This window comes from Polyodon spathula, chromosome 16, assembly GCF_017654505.1.
Source record: "Polyodon spathula isolate WHYD16114869_AA chromosome 16, ASM1765450v1, whole genome shotgun sequence".
NCBI classification, from domain to species: domain Eukaryota; kingdom Metazoa; phylum Chordata; class Actinopteri; order Acipenseriformes; family Polyodontidae; genus Polyodon; species Polyodon spathula.
Genome location: NC_054549.1, coordinates 25,472,512 through 25,490,998, shown reverse-complemented (window position 1 = coordinate 25,490,998; position 18,487 = coordinate 25,472,512).

Here is an 18,487-nt window from a genome sequence, read left to right as displayed (position 1 = left end):
GTAGTTCTCTCCTCTAGAGTGGACGCTCTCCTCAGTATACACGAACACAAAGCTTTCTCTCGGCGCCCATCTGTGTAGCCATGGCATTGCTGTAGCCTCAAACGTTGATGCAGACAGCCTTCTTAAACAGGCGTAAACTCCCTGGGCCCCATCTCCCACCCCAGCCAGTCATGACCTCCCAATCAGCTCAGCTCTGGGCAAGCCTTCCTGTTTACCAAAGCAGCAACACAGCTGAACCATCGACATGGTCCTCACTGTCACATATCCCCCCACTCAGAACGGCACCAGAGGTTCGTTCAATATCTCCAGCTGGTTCCTCTTCTGTTTGGCGGTGGGTCTGCGGTCATCTCCAGAGCTACCTCAAGGTGCCCCGAGAAACAGCAACAAGGGACCCGGCAGGCGTGGACAGGGTGTCTGGAGCACAAGCAGGTTCTTCTGACTGCACATCTTGGCAGCCAACTGCTCTGTGCCTATCCTGCCTTGACTCAGCAGCAACAATGACATACCAGATAACAAAAGAGTCCAAGCAGTGCTGTAAGTGACATAAACAAAAAAGTTTATTTACAAAAAATAAATAAAAGAAAACTGCGAGGGGATTGCTCTGAGGGATTAAAAATGTAAACAAAAGGATAGCACTGGCCATATCTTCAGCTGCTGTCTCTGTTTGGCTTAAGGCAGACTTTTAGTCTTTAGTCATGTCAGGGCGGACCGAGTAAAAAAAAAAAAAGTAAATAAACAATCAGCACTTACATGCAAGAAAAAAATCCCTCCTCCCTCCAGCTCCAGATTTTCCTCCTGTGTTCCAAGGACCAACCCTGAACACAGCGGCAGTTCCCTTTTTCTAAGTTAAGCCCCACCCCTGTAGCCAGTGGAAGACCAGTCCCTGAATGACAGGTGTTCTTAACCTTCACGTGACAGGTGTTCTTAACCTTCACGTGACATACTCGCACTTCCACCCCTCACCTCAGGGAAGCCTTGGGTTGATTCGACACCTTCTGCTGTCGGGAGGCTGAAATACAAACCAAACCCCCGTGGGTCTGGTTTATTAAAAATCGAGGAAAACACAGTTAAATAAATAAAGTGCAAAATAGAAAATATAAACACAGGTGAACAATTATAATTACAATTCTAAAACTACTAAAATAGTATATAGCTCTTTAGTTATAGTTGTAAGGAACACATTAATTCAATATTGGGAAAACCAGTGATTAGCGTTCTGGAACTGAAACACAAAGAAATTAATCAAATCCAAAACATGCAATAAATAAGACATACAAACAAACTCTTATTTGTATTGCACAAATGCCCATCAGTTTTGCATGGTAATAATTAGTTACCTTTCAACTTGTGTATTTGAACAAGTGCATAGAACGGTGTTAAAATATCCTGATTAAAAATGTTAGCAGTTTTTATTTAATTAATCAAACCATTAAAATAAACAAATTAAAACCTTGCCTTGGACGTGATATCAACGACAACGCATAGGTCTGTGCTGCCTTCTACGAAAAATAATAAAATGCATACAATATAAAACACATATTTCAAACCAGGTTCAAAATAAGAGGAAAGAGGTAAATGGTACTTACTTAAAGTTGTTTAGGTTTCTAAGACAAAATGATTCCCACAGAGCCCTCCCACATACAGCAACCTGGTTAAAGTTTCAAGTTAAGCAGACTGGAAATGTCTGCTGGAGGGGTATTCTACTTAGGTCTTGCAGGAATGCGGATGGGACCTAATAAAGTCTGACCGTTCCCATCCCTGTCCCTATCCACCTCCTTATCCCCCGCTCCCCTTCACCCGTCCATCTGATCACTTCCTTACAGAGCTCTAAGGCAGACTTTGGGTTTTGTCGTATTAATCATTTTAAGTCCAGCCGCATCTGGATCTCAGTCAGAACGTAAGTGGTACTTAATTTCACCATCTAAATGATCATATAGAAATGCAGCTCGTTCAATGCAAGTTAGATGTACAGGCAGTGGGTCTTGAGAGCCTTGGACACTATCCCGGGACTTAGAAATTGTTCATTCCACCAGAGGGTTATGCTCTCTGTAGCCCTCGAAGGGGTCTAGGCTGCTTATACTTACCAAGCCAAGCGATTGCTTTCAGAAGCGCAACTCAGCCAACTCAGAGGGCAATCCCATCTACACATCTGTTTATAATAAGCTGATAAGTAATGTGCATGGCTGTCTAATATTATAACAGGCATTTGGCATAGTTGGAGCAGCTGAACATTCTAAATTAGAGCTTTCGGGAGGAATTGATGTCCGTGACATATATCAGAATTGTGCACAGAATAAGAATAAAACATGAAATGCTTAATCACAAGATATATGCAAAAATATACAACATGCTGATGGGCAGATGTGCAGCCAGACAGACAACCGCCTACATCTCCAGAATCTAATATCCTCAATAAATTATACTAAGGAAGTTTCATGAATACTGGAGAAACGATTCTCAACTGTATTCAGGTTGTTATCTGTATTGAAACAACTATTTTTGTAATTGACTGAGTGTGAGAGTATGCTGCTGCTGTTGTCTTCCACACAATGCACTGTGTCACGTGACTGTGGTGTCAGTAGTTTAAGGATGCACTGTGTCATGTGACTGTGATGTCAGTAGTTTAAGGATGCACTGTGTCATGTGACTGTGGTGTCAGTAGTTTAAGGATGCACTGTGTCATGTGACTGTGGTGTCAGTAGTATAAGGATGCACTGTGTCATGTGACTGTGGTGTCAGTAGTTTAAGGATGCACTGTGTCATGTGACTGTGGTGTCAGTAGTATAAGGATGCACTGTGTCAGTAGTACAAGTGTCAGCTCAGTGGATCACTGTTGCTGTTTTTTTGTTTTTTGTTTTTTTTAAACATTAAACTGTTCTAAGAATTAGGATGAATATAATAACCTAAGGATAATAACATGTTAATGAATGAGACAGAACCCATCTGAAGATTTAAAGATCTCCTTTAAAGTAATGGTATTATCTGTGGCTGTGGCTAGTGGCCAAAAAAAAGCAAGACTAGTGCATAAGCTGAGGGTTATTTATAACGTGGTGCTGAGGTCAGGGAAGTCCAGTGCATAGTAGGAGGGGCAGATCAGTAGATCTACAAGTGCAGTCTAAACAAGTGTACTCCAATTTGGCTGTTAAACGCATTTTCTCCACTAGCCAACAGAAAAAAGAAAACAGTAGCCCATCATCATAGTTTATTCTAATAATATACTTAACTGTTACACACTGCCAACATATTTTTGAAAATGCACTGTATACAATATTGATATAGCATTTTGATTTCAAGACCAGGTCACTTGAGAAGATAGAGGCCGCTTGTATTGGTTGCCAACAGGCCCATATATATTGATTCGAATGAAAAAGACAACCAATTCTTCACAAAAAATATTAATTTTAACAAATTATTTCCATTATTTCCATTATTCTATAGACTCTTTGTCATGTTAAGATTTTGTGAGATTTTGTTTGTGCTTTTTGGTTATCTAAAAAATATGTGGTACTGCTGGGACTGTTGTTAAAAGCAGATATGAGTTTATTAGGGAGACTTGCCTCCTCTGAGGAGCAAGTACTGTTGAATCTAGGGTTTCGGTTAAAATGTAATTTTTTTCTTGCATTTTAGACAATATTTGTGCACAAAACAAATGCAACACTCTACGTCTAATGGATTTTATCAAATATTTTAAACATAGATATCAAACAAAATCACAGAAAATGTGAACAAAAATACAGATCAAAGAATCACGATACGTTTTCCATATGAAACGTGACACACTGTCAAAATGAAAACATTACAAAGTTAGTATCGGGTATGACCTCCCTGAGCATTAACACAACCCTGGCAGCGTTGACGGGTAGACTGCTGTGGGATGTTCCACGACACGGTTGTCTCCTGTGGATGGCACTGGCGATTTGGTGCTACAGATGTTCTATTGGACTCAGGTCAAGAGAAAAAGCTGGCCATGTCAAGACCTCAACATTGTTTTCTTGAAGTCGTGCAATTGTAATCGCTGTTCTTGCGTTAATTAAAATCATGTCTTTTCTAATGGTTATTTATGCAGATTCTTAAAGGGTACGTCAGCATTACATGAAAAATAAAACATACACTATCCCACCTTGCTGTTCCAAATGTATTTGGTCATTATATAATAATCCATATGCATCCAATCATTTGCATAATGCAGCACTGCCAATGTCTAAAATCATTCTTCTAGAGCATCTCTTCTGAGCTAAAAAAAATACTTGATTTCCACGTGTACTGTCAGATGTATATATATATATAATTGAAAGTTATACTACTGGGGTAAAACTTCCTATTCACTCCACTTTCCATGAAAAAGCCTTTGAGTATGTTTACCTTTTTATAATGCATATTACATTGATCTTTTGCGTATCATTTTTTAACATTGAATTTCTATGGACTTTTTTTAAGACACATAATCAAAAAGCTTTTTACAATGACAGGTTATATACTTTATATATATATAAAAAGTCAATGAAGTTAAATAATAAAATATTGTGATAATATCAACGTGAACCCACCCCTCCCAAACAAAAGTTCATATCAGCACCTTTCTCAAACCAATTTAAAACGCTGATTATAAATAAAACATTGCTAGCTAATTTAAACATAATGCATTGTATAATTATTGGGGGGGGGGGGGGGCTCAGAAACACACCAACATGTAATTTCATCACACAGAAATAATAATTAGTTCATTATTGCCTCATTTCTGTTTCGGTTTATGGATCAAATACAGAATCATGCTGTTTCACAGATTTTTTTTTTTTTTTTTACTGGTTTATCAGAAGAAGAGGAAAGAGGAGCTGGTGCAGGTGACAGTTCGGGTCCTCTGTCATTGATTGTGTTGTAGATTTATTCAAACAGGTCATTGATTGTGTTGTAGAATTCTTCAAACAGTTCATTGATTGTGTTGTAGATGTATTCAAACAGGTCATTGATCGTGTTGTAGAATTCTTCAAACAGTTCATTGATTGTGTTGTAGAATTCTTCAAACAGGTCATTGATTGTGTTGTAGAATTCTTCAAACAGTTCATTGATTGTGTTGTAGAATTCTTCAAACAGTTCATTGATTGTGTTGTAGAATTCTTCAAACAGTTCATTGATTGTGTTGTAGAATTCTTCAAACAGTTCATTGATTGTGTTGTAGAATTCTTCAAACAGTTCATTGATTGTGTTGTAGAATTCTTCAAACAGTTCATTGATTGTGTTGTAGAATTCTTCAAACAGTTCATTGATTGTGTTGTAGAATTCTTCAAACAGTTCATTGATTGTGTTGTAAAATTCTTCAAACAGTTCACCGGCTGTTGAGATGTGTATTATTGCAACTGCCATTGCATGGTTACATAATTGTATTTGTGATAAGATAATAAACATGTAACTGTGCATGTTTTATTCACCCAAAAACACATGCAGCAATTCCTGTGGTGGGTTTATAAAGTAATTTACCACAGGTTGCCTTCTCTAACACTTTCCACACAGAATACCATCCCCTTTTATATTTGGGAAATTGTACACCTTGTCCGGTTTCTGTCTGTTTCTTTCCATCGTTCTCATTAAAATATATCGATGCAAGCCATATCCTTTACAAGGCTGAAACAAAGTTATGTGTGTGCAAAGTTAAGAGCACCATGGAATGCTTCAACACTGGACGTTTGAGATAGCTGTCTTAGGTCTACAAGAAGCTAAGGATAGGAAAGGACCTTTTCTAATTGTAGAGCAGCTTCCTAAATTGGACTAATGATTACCCCAATTAAAATGTAAAAAAAACAGTATCATTGCACATTTTAAAATTTTTTCTTCAGTTTATAAATACCTGGAGTAAGGCATACTTTAACATGGCTTTGCGCATCAATGGGTGGGTGTGCACAGGCTGTGAAATATTTTCCATGGCCAGTATGTACATTTTGTACATGATTTATAATGCCTCACCACTTGTCATGGATCATGTCAGATTTGATTAATTATGGATCTTTTCCATTGTGCAACCTCCTTGCACGATGACTTGGTAGCCAATTTTGTGATATCTTTCCCAATTGCTTGAAACTAAATGAAAGTACATACATAAGTAGCATACAGACAATGTAAACATCGAAACAATCCTTTATTAATTTGCATTCCTTTAGCAACATGCCAGACATCAAAGTAATGCCTAAACTGTTTTAGCGGTAGTGACTGCAGAAATGATTGAACCTGCCTGTGCCTGTCAGTGACTGCAGCTGATATAGGGATGCGCCATTAGTGTAAAACATCGCATTTTAACCCTTCCAGCTCCATATGGCAACTATTTACTATTTCGTTGCTGTACAAATAAAACACAACCTAATCTACAGTTATCTGAACATATATCTGGTTCATATGTGTTATATGGGACAACATATGAACAATTGAGATTGAACAAGCCAAACAGCACATCTAACTGTGTATGGATTTGACTGTGTTGTTTCAGAGCAGAAAGGATTAGAGTGAAAAGTATTGGCACCAGGCAAATGGAATCAGAAACTTCAAAAAAATGACTCTAATAGAAAACGAGTTTTTTGTTTTGAATAAACATATATATTTTTAGGTTGCATTAAACTTGAGAATTATATAACAGGTATGAAATCTCCGAAAGAATACATTTAAAATGATTGCATTATGTACCAAAGCCCCTGCCGCCTCATGCATAGGTTTCATGAGGTTTCAAAAAAGAACTTCTGTCAAAAAAATGAATATGTTACTCTAAGAGCGATTTATTACGTTATTTGTATGTTGAAATTATATACAATTGTAATTAAATATCAAAATGTATCTAAAATTCACTCAAAAGGTGAAAACAACATTTTCAAATAAAAAAAACATGATTGGAATTCCAATACCGACTCTCTAATTTGGTAAATAAAACACACCCATTATGAATGTGTCTCTCCATTACTGTATACAATAACAGCCTTTGACAATTGATGTTTTTAATTCTAGTACTCTATTCTATGCACGGTAGGACCTGGTAATTAGATCTGAAAGACTGAGCTCTCATCCAAATAACAACAAGATCATTAACGTGGAAATTCCACCTGGCATCAAGAGCAAAGAAAATAAGCATATTGTGAATGAGAAAATGCCATTCAGTGTAATGTTATAATGTTAATGGAATAAGGATTATATAAGATGCAACCACCTTTAAACTCACCCACTCTCTTTCTATTAGTGTCCCTCACTAAAATGATGCAATAGAAACTGACCCTGAACATAAAACTGCAGATGTCAATTGAAGCTATCAGCAATATTACATGTCACCTTCAACTCTTAAAGTAGTATTTTCAATAGAGAGATTATTAGAACAACCTGTTGTTTCTGTTCTGATTTGTTGTGCATATGAAATCAAACCACTGGAACCGAAAATCATGGAAAATAGTCAAAATACACAAATTAGTAACACATGCAATTAATTTAAAATATCAAGAGAAGAAACACATTGCCACAAATGGTAAAAGGCAAGAGACCGTAGAAGTTGTATTTTAAATGATCAGACCCAGTCTTTTCACCGGTTGAAGAGGAATCAGATGCACACAAGTTTCATTGCAAAAGATGACACATTTAGAATGCACTATTAAGCACACAAATGTATAAATATGAACGTACCTTGGCTATTATTCATCGTTTCTGTTGATTTAATTTTGATGTGTTTGGGAAGCTACTGAAGTAAAGAGTGTTATTTCAGTTTGTAGGCATTTGCAAATTGTTTCTTTGCAGGGTGTTTGTGTGAACTGGTTATTTATGGGTGGATGTATGGAGGATGGATGGATGGATCGATTGATGGAAACGCACCCCCTACTGGTAGTGTGGCTGGGTTGCTTAAACCATGATATCACCTCTTTTGGGGGGAACTCAGAAAGGCAAATTTATTTAGTTTTTTTTTAGTTTTTTTTTTTTTTTTTTACCTTGTTCTTAATAAAATCTGAATAATTGAGAGACACTTTGGGACCTAGGTTTTTCATTAAGTGAGATTTGCTGTAGATATGAAGTATTTTTTTTTCAATATATTGTAACAAGGCATTAATATCCTTCTAATAAGATTAATATCCTCCCTGCCAGAAATGTATTTGCTTTATTATTATTTAATTGTTAATCACCTTAAATCACCTGCACCTGGTTACCATGGTAAATTAGAGCCAGGTGCAGGGTATTTAAAGAAAGCAGCCAGTCCCTTCAGGGCTGCTGCCGTGTGAAAGAGCCTGATTGAAGAGGTGCTCAATCGTACCAAAAAAAACTAAAAAAAAATGGTAACTGTGTGTTTGGCAGCTGGCAAACAGCTTAGCTGTCCGGTGATTAGTTTTGAGATACTGTTAATGTTTAGTTAGTGCTCGAAACGAGCCAGGTGTTTATTTTTGTTTGTTTATGAAGAATAGCGCATCACCGCTCTTAAACTTCTAGTCTGTGTGTGTGGGGCTATTGAAGGCTGCTACCCACTAGACGCGATGTGGCAAGCAGAACTGTGCAAAAATGCGTCAAAATGAATAGAACCTATACTTTCGATAAGCATCTTTCATACCACAGGCGAAACGACAGGAGCGGCACCAGGGCAGCACTGGAGCGGTGCAAAATAAATAGGATTGAGTCCTTTTTTGCAGCTTGACATGCGTCAACTAGGGCATTGAGCAATCAGAGAACAGCTTCAATGCACGTGGTCCGGCAGGGTGAAGCAATATCCAGAATGTATTGCCATATAAGTTGAAATACCGTCAGAGAAGACACTCATAATTTCCACATCATGTTGACGAGTATGTACCAGTCTTGATCATAGTTTTGTCAATAGCAATTTTGAACAGCTGTATAGATCTGGCAGTTTTCAAACTTGTAGCATCGCCTCTGTGTCACTTCTGGTGTGTATAGTCACTGCGAAAGTGTCTCGCCGTCAATTAAAAAATCACACCTTGTCTGTTGTATGGAGACCTTTACTCTTTAAGCTGCTAGAAATATATTTTTGTTAATTTTATATATTTTTTAAAGAAAGCATTCAATACATTTAACTACAATTCTTATCCTCATAAAATGCTGGTGAACTTATGTAAGGGTGCTAAAGATGTATCCTTTTTCTAAGTCAGAGGCTTGAAATAGAACTGTAAGTCACCCTGTAATTCTAATTCCCATGACACCTTGTGCTAAAGAGTGTCTGAACCAAGTTCATCACAGTTAGATGAATAGCTATCAAGATATTGAAGTGTGACATAATGTACATACAGCCTCATCCACTATCTAATATTTACCTCAACTCAATATTAAGTCAAACATTCTTTAGGAAATACAGGTTTCATAAAGCATAACAAATGTCCAGTTGCTTTATACAGAAATAAACACAGTCTATTTTTAACACAGATATTGTGTTGTTTGTTTTTTACACTTTGCATTTCCTTTATTTCCTTCTCCTTATCTGGCCTTTTTGCCGGGCTGCTAAAAGACTCAGAAGACCAGTTTGTCTGGCTGAATCTAAAATGAATAAATAATTGCACTCCTTCAGGTGTACGCTGTACTTCACTGACATTTCTTAATTGCTCTGTGCTGAATCCTGTCATGTAAATAAATCATACCCCCATAACTGGTTGCCTAACAGCACAGCTAGCCTCCCCTACAGCCTCCCCACCCATCTGCCTCTTTTCATGTGATAAGCACCCGACTCAGTTTTTTTAATCTTTCATGCTGACTCGGTTTGTCATGTACTGGTCTATGTGGTAAACGCATATTATTTTACACAACTATACAGGAACAGTTCTACTTTACAGATCAGCAGAAGTATCATGGGAAATTCTATAAAAAAAAAACAAATTTATTCCAGCTGATTAATTAAAGCACATAGGGCTAACAAAACAATATCCTGTCATTAATTAATTATTGCCATTTCATAGGTCTCATAGTCTCCTGTATAAAAGATTATGGTAAATGTGTAGTTGATTTTTCTATTGTGTTTAAGTTAATATAGAAAATAGTTTACCAATTTCTAAACCATCAATGAAAAATATTTATTTGTATCTGTGGCAGAGTACAATATAAATTGTATAGAGTTGGCAGGGGCAGGGTTAAAAAAAACATTCCCAGAAGGTACTGTAGTTTGGTTCCCCAGTTCTTCTCAGTTCCAGCCATGTGAGAATGTGGCTGGTATGGAGGAGAACCTTGGCCCTGATTGGTGAGCTAATACACCAATGAACCAGTCCAACGGCAAAGGCAAGTGGATATACAAATCTGTATCAGGCCCTATGTGTTTAGTTCAGGGGGAATGCAGGAGTGAAAGCACAGATGGCAGTGTGAGTGCAAGTCTTTGTCACAGATCTTATGGGTGATTTTTGATCCCACAACTCAACCACCTTCCTCTTTTACACCCAGGAATTCGAGAGCGGATGTCAGCAAGCTCAGGGTCAGCATGGGGGGGGGGGTTAAGGGATGCAACTGCACCCGGACCCAACCTTTAGCAGGGCTCAGCCCTGAGTTAATTTCTTTTTTTTCTGAGCCCACTTTTAAAAATATATAGGCGCCGTTTACTTATATATAGGGGCCATTTAATTTAATTCTAATTGATTAATCTTGTTACATAATGTACGTATTAACACGTTTAGATATGCTGTTACTTGATTGATTGAATACTGTCTTGTTTAAAGTCATCAAACAATATATATTTTGTTGGAAAATAAAAAAAAATCTAATCAAATCAATTTTTTTTTTTGGGGGAGGGTTGCATCAGAGCACAGTCTTGCATCAGGGCTCAGTAAATCCTAGCACCGCCACTGAGCAAGCTCCCAGCCTCTGGAAGACAAAGGCCAGCCCTTCAAGTGTCCACTCTGAGCTCACTTGGTGACTAGCCAGCAGGGTTCACTGTAGCGTGATGAGGAGAAGCAGTCCCTGACAGTTTTGTCTACCTAACCCACGGGAGCGCCAGAGCCAATGCGACACTCCCTTCGGAATCCCCAGCGAAGACGGTCGCTAACCATTGGTTTGATTGACTTGTTTTATTTATCATTAATAAAAGTATGCAAAATCTTACTTTTTTGTTCATGTGTTGCCTGCCTGGCCATGACTATTTGAACTACCCTGCAATATTAGAGAAATGGACTTCAAAGAAATGCAACTTATGTAATCTACCCTTTGTAAATCTGAAGTGGCTCCAATCAAAAAATAAATAAATAGTTAGGGACATGTCTGACTACTGTAATTAAAAACTGAAAATGTGCATTAGGAATATTGATTCTACTGTTTTTTTCCAATCAACAACATGCAGTAAACTTTATACAGTGTTTTAGCATCATTATAACCAACTGCCTAAGAGCTACAAAATACACATGCAGTACTGGCAACATATACAATTCACATTCCCCCCCCCCGTAATGTATGCTAAATAGAGTATCTCACATCCCCTCTCGCTTCAGAGCCACCTTCAAGATAAAAATGCTATTTGAAGTTTCGTCCAGCTGCTCCCCTCTTTTTCTTGCCAGCAGTGTTAGGTTGTAAGAAGAACCTTTAAGCCAAATGGGGGACTGCTTAGCGCCAATACACAGCCTGGGCTTTGAGGAAATAGAATTTAAAACAGCGACACCACGACTTACAAAGGTTTCTAACTTGAATCCCTCTGAGAACCTCCCTTTCTGTCCTTTCCTTATTACCATACACAGATATCATGCTTAAGTCTTTGTCTTGAATCCTTGGAGACCAAATGATAGTTAATGAAGTGAGTAGTTTGTATCTGCAGGCCTACCCTAAAGACTCCTGGCAGACAGAAGCTGTTGTTTGCAGTCGGTTCTCCAGAGACCCTGCTCAAGATAAGAAGGTAAAAAGATCAATGGAAGTATTGCATAGGGTTTTAGAAATGACTATATTTTTAATTTTTGATGTGCAAACTAGGAGGTATATTCAGAACGCATCCATCAACAACCTAGTCAGCATAAAGATAAAACAAAGTTAATTGCAGACTCCTCTATATATGTATATATTATTTTTTCTTCATTTTTTTTCCACGCCTTTATAGTGTAGTCAAAGTGATTGTTGAGATTGACAAGGCGGCACAGCTGCTATCTCTTCAAAATATCTCCTCGCTAATGCCAGCACTTTTCACACATGGCAAACACAAATTGCTTAAGGTTTTTCCCTTCATTTAGTTCCATTATGAGTACACTTTGTTGATTGCAATTAATCTCTGTTTTAACCCTAAGTCTTGTGGGTTAAACCCACCCTAAGTGTGCACAAGAAACATATTAGCTTTTTCCTTTACGCATCATTGGTAAAACAGTTACTGTAGGGCTTTCCTTTTTTTTACTTTTACTTGGGAATGTTTGTCAGGAGACCAGGATATGTTCTTCTCAACGTCGCAGTGTGTATGCAGATCATGTTCCCTCCTGCAACAAGTGCTCTGATTGAAATGAGTTGAAACTGAAACCAGCATTGTTGCAGGAGGGAGCGTGATCTAGGTATGCTGCGATCCTTAGAAGAAAAATTCTCCTTCTCCTGATGAACACTTCTGAATAAATGTACTCCCCAGTGGACTTAAGACCCATGATTGTCATTTAAAATGGTAATATGTTTACAAATATAACATTGTGATACAGGCAGCAGAGGAAACAGCATTAAGGCAATGTAACATAATGCATTTCTTGTAAACATAAGTTGTTTTTGTTGTGCAATGAATGTTTGGTTTAATTTTCTTTTTTTATATTCAGGGGTGTCATTTGCTACGGGGCAGGGCGTTATTATTTCTATAATACTATAATATTATTGATATCCTGATGAGTCAAAGGAAAATGTCAGATATCTTTGCCACAGCAGGTAGAAAACAGAAGAAATTAAACACAGAGAAGCAACAAGGATTCACTTGCAGAATATTGCTGATGCCCAGGTAAAACTATTTATACATGCTCTAAAGACAAGGTACCATAGACTTGAAAAATAGGTGTAGGCTCATGTGTAGGGTTGTGCTGTGCGTCTTCTGGTTTCTATTTGACCCTATTTTGATTTTAGATTCTTTTAATTTCTTTAAATTCTGGGTTTCTGTGGCAGAGCAAAGCTCTGCCCTTTTTAAATTGGCAGGGATGGGGTTAATTTCCCCTACCTGACTGGGTTTATTATGTTCAGGTGGCTGGGGTTGATTAGTTGATTAGGTTAATTAACGATCAATCAGCTCCCAGCCACCTGACATAAAAGGAGGCCTCTGCTTCTCATTTGAGAGGAGGGAGCTGAGGAAGCAGGTTTTTGGTTTTTGGTTTTTTTTTTTTGGTTTTTGGTTTTTGGTTTTTGGTTTTTGGTTTTTGGTTTTTGGTTAATCCAGTGAAGACATTGCCCAGCCTGGAAATTGTTATTTTTGTTAGTTTTGCTTTTTGTCTTTCTTTTTGTGTTTAAATCATTTTGTTTTGGCCCTTGTGCCCTTTTATTTTTGTGTATTTATAATAAAATAATAATTTTTTTGAACTACAGACTGTCTCTGGGCCTCTATCCACTCGCCAGCCTGCCACAGTTTCTTTAAAAAAATAATTCACAGCCAGTCCTTTGCTTGATCAGGATAAATGAGGCATATTTAAATTATCAATAGTATTGCACGTGCAGTTCTCACAGAATATAATTTAAACACTAGAAAAAGTGAAGCGGCACATTGCACTAGTTTTAGAATGGCACCGGAATGTAGATTCCTGCATCAGGTCGGGTACCAGGGGGTCGGGTTCGGAGCGGAATGTGAACTTTGTCGCGGTTTGCGGTATGGGTGTGGGTCAAATAAATGTAATTTTTGAGTCTGAATTTGAATCACCAAAAACTTAAGCAGGAGGCAATTAGGGAGCAGTCAGCTGACAAAGTAGTATTCTCAATTTGTATTACTGCTTGTTTGATACGTCGCAAGATCCTTTTATCGTGTCTGCTTGGTGATATTAAAAATGTCTGTGGATGAGATGAAATATACAAGTGCAGGGTTTCTATCGCTGTGGATAATAGTTTGACAGGTAACTCAGAAGCGTGGAATTCTAACCTTACACACTTTATTACCATATACCAGTGCCGTGCTTTAAAAATACTTGCATTGCACAATTTGTATATTTTATTTTAAGAATAAGAATGATGTTGACAAAGCACAGCACACTATCTCATTGAGAATGTTCAATGTTGACACCACTTTGCCCTCCCCAGCATTTTTCTGAAATGATGCCCCTGGTTATATTGATAACATTTGACAGGAAACACTAGGTAATAAAAACTGTCTTAAATTACATGGTGTGTTAATGCTTTAAGATGACGTGATTCTCAAACTTTGTCAAGTAGGGACCCCCTTTAAAATGACTTGTCTGGCATTACCCCACCTATTTAGATTTAATTTATATGTTATATATATATATATATATTATATCATATATATATATATATACACACACACACACACACACACACATTAATATTTTTTGGCACAAATAAACTTTTATATCAGAAATGTTTCAGAGCAGCAAGGCCACTGGTACGGTATCTTATTCTCTTCTGTTTTTAGTGTCTCTAAGTCATGCAAGGAGAGTGAACTATAAATCTAAAAGCCATTGTTTTTGTTCCTTCTTTTTTCTATTAAGCAGCCAGCTGGCAGTACTACAGATACAAAGTGAAGACATATTTAAAAGTTTTTAATGGCATCAATTACTGTGCACCATCTGGTTACTTCTCTCCACCTACGATATTAACATCCAGATAGTCTCAAGGATCTGTTTGAATTACACCAATTTTATTCAGACAGAGCAATAAAATAGGCCTGCAATGCTTGATTGCAATGTTTGATTAAGATATATTTTATAAGACTATATATACAATACTACTAATAATAATCACAGTAATACTAATGACACATAACAGGGGCAGGTATTGCCCCATCAGTGCAGGAAACCAAATAAAAAGAAAAATGATGCACACTCTAACAAATCAGGAGGTGGAGCCAAGGCTTGTTGTGCAAAATCCGTCAATGCCTAGCACAGTCATCGGTTATTTGAATTCTTCAGCATAGAAGAGATTTACAGGTTCAACCCTAGATCCCTACATTATCTTCTGAGCAGGCCTCATAACGGAGCTGAAGATTAATTTAGGCAATTAGGCAAATCCATGGATTCAGCAGCAGACTAGTCTGGAAACAAGCGCCTGAACTACAGGGGGCTAGCGCGACTGGTCACCCCTGATATCAGCCACGTAGTTCAATGTGGGACAACAATTATAAAGTGTCAGACAACAGAAAGCGTGCACTAATCAAATCAACAAATAATTAAAGAGATAATAATAACATACATGTGTAAAATAAATGTGAACAGGGCATTCTTACCTTGTTACACCTTTACATATACCAAGTACCAAGAATATACATTGATGTGACAAAGCTGCAAAATGTTTTAAATAGCCATTATCACAGTTTAACCTTCATACTGTTTGACATTCATTCTCTAAGAACAATTTTACCTCAATGCTGTGTTTTGGTGTTTATTTGGGTGCACCCTCCAGTTTTCCCCCCCTGTGAGCGCACGTCTTCCTCTTCCTACACTGCCCTGTCATGGTCCATTTGTGCAACTCAGTGCCCTGTAGTGCAACCCCCATTCTTTCTGTATAGGTGTAGCAACCTCAGCAAGCAAATACAATGTCAACCAGCCTTCAACAAAAAACAATGTGCTTAGCTTAGATATCTGTAACACGTTAGGTGAAATGGGAGAGTATTTCCATCAAACCTATTTTTTTGCAGAGTCAAAGAGAAAACATAATAGGATCATTGTAAAAAAGGAGGGGACCTTTTTGATTACAATACTGAGACAAATCCTGCTGTTAGGTAGCTTGCTGAGAGCAGGAAGCTCTGTGCTGAGGAGAAAAACAAAACTGTTGGAGTTAAAACAGTCGTTTTTTTGTTTTTGTTTTTGTTTCTTGCTTTAATGAAATTTCTTTGTGGCTTGATTTTGCGTATTGTTATAGAAACACTAATCTTTTATTTGACTGTTAATTTTGTAAAAGCCTGTAAATCACAAAAAGATCTCCCAAGACCAGATTTTCAAAGCCGTTTACTCAAAACCCACATTAGCATGGTTTTGTTCTGGAAGGAAAAAACAAAACAAATAAGAAACAATTTATAAGCCACTAAATGAGTTCCCAAATACAATTTATCATAATAAAAGCATAGCAAACTTTAATAAAGCATAGGTGTGGTAAAGCCTATTAAAAACACAAGGCAAAGCATGGTAAACTATGTTCAATGCATAGTATCATTATGGAAAACCACTGCCAAATTACTGCAAAAAGGGTTATTTAATTCTGGCTTGGGTGCTTTTTTCATTTCTGAGAATCTAGTCCCCAGTCTATTATTTTCCTTTTCAGTTTATCCTGTTTTGTAAGCCCAGGATAATGTTATTTTGAGTCGTAACTGCTGTGCACAATATAGAGAATACCTGTACCTGATGTAATATGCAATATTGCAGATGGCTCATTGCAAACATAACTGTGTTTTTTTCTGATATTGTTCAGATTAAGATTGAGATATTAAACCATGTTAAGCAACAGCTAAGTTACTTCAATTTGTTTGCTACTCAGCAGTTTCCACATGCAATACATGTAAAACTGAATGTATTGACATGTACCATAGCACGAGGGCAATTTTGTTTTGTATGGAGTTTAATGTCCCAGTTTTCCATTAGCTCATTATAATGTTGTTTATGCTTGTGGAAATCTGTGCGATTAATTAGAGATGACTGGCTAATGCAAACAGGGTTAATTATAATTCAATTATCCATTGCTTTGCACTTGACTGGGCACATGTATTTTTAGCTTTCATTATTAATTTACAATTGGGAGTTCAGTTGTTCTGGTAGGAGAAGAAATACAATACGAGAATGTAAATCGGTGCAGAGTCTTTCATATCAAAGATCCATTAAAACCAAACATTTGATATGCAGTGGCAATTTTTATTACATGTAATTTGGACATTTTTACAAATTTTGTTTTTAAAGTCATCAGTGATGATAAGATCTGAAAAATGATTACAGAGTCAGACACTCCATCTGTAACATGCTGCCTGCTGTGTTTGGTTGCAGCCGCTGATTGGCCAGCTTCAGATCCCTAACTAGCAGGTGGACTTTTCCCTGTGGAGTGTCTTGTGATAAAAGGGGTCAGGATGCTTTATATTTCCATTCATCTAAGTAATTGCAGCTAACAAAATTATTCCACACATCTACCTGTTTGGCACATCCTTTAGCTCTATACATCTTAAATTTTCAAAGAAGCGAGTTATCACAAGCATGCATTTCCATTTTAAACATGGTATCTGTTACTACACTAGGTAAAGACTGTTCTCAGTTTCTATGCCTTATTCACCTGGTATCTGCTTTGCTTGCAGTTCCTGGGTCATTTCAACCAACAGTGCCCTTACTTGCGGAAAGTAAGAGAAGCAGATGCTTGGTTACTAAAAAGAAATAAACCATTGAAAGGGTGGGAACAATTTCACCCTCCAGAAGAGAGACCAATCAAGTGCAGCATTAACTGAGAAACTTTGAAACAAGAGATTTGTTTAACCTAATTAATATACTACCAGATATGATGTTTTAAAATAAAAATTCATGTTTAATATAACATGTTGGGGTTTTTTTTTTTTTTTTTTTTTTTTTTTCAAAACTCTACTTTTGAGATCTATATTACGAATGGAAGGGCACAACAAGTCAGATGCATTGAATTATTCTGCAGCTACAGCTTTACATGGTGTTGCTTACTGCAGCACACTGGTTAAGGGACAGAAAGGGTGCTGTTGTTATGACAAATGGCTTGAAATACCAGCCAGCTCTGGGATTCAGTCCCAGCAATGTGACCTTTCACCATCTGCTGGATTGCAAACCTTATTTCAAAGAGATTCTGTGGAAAGGTGCAGGTTCTCAGCACAGCCAAGCTGCAGAATCAACACGCAGACCACATGAGATACCGGAAACAGGACACCATTCTCTTTCATGGCAGCTGTTTATAACCCATCTCTAACCCTTTGCAAATCTGAAAAATTGGATAAGAGCTTTTGTTTTGTTTTTGTTTTGTTAAACAGGGGCCATGTAGAAAGTCCTTCTACTTCTTCCAAAAACTGACTCTAAAAAATGAGTTATGTCTTTAAAGATAAGCTTTTGATATTTTCCTGAAAATGGCCTACATTCAAAACCAATTTCTTTGTTCAAAACATCTGGCAGTAATATTCCCACCTGACACATCCAACACAGAAGCCATGTTGTTTTTTACTATTTTAGTCTGGGAGAATAGTGTATATAATATATGAAATGAGTACTCTCTAAAATCTAAGCCTTACTGCAATATGTAACATGATGTGTGTTAAGATTATTTGTGGGAAAATAATTTTTTACATCCATCACTTTTTAAAATTATTTTACAGTGCTTTGGAGGACTGTCTTGAATGTTGCTTTACAAATTTTAGATGGTTATGTTGTGGAATGTTGTGATAGTTATCTCCATTTATAAAACG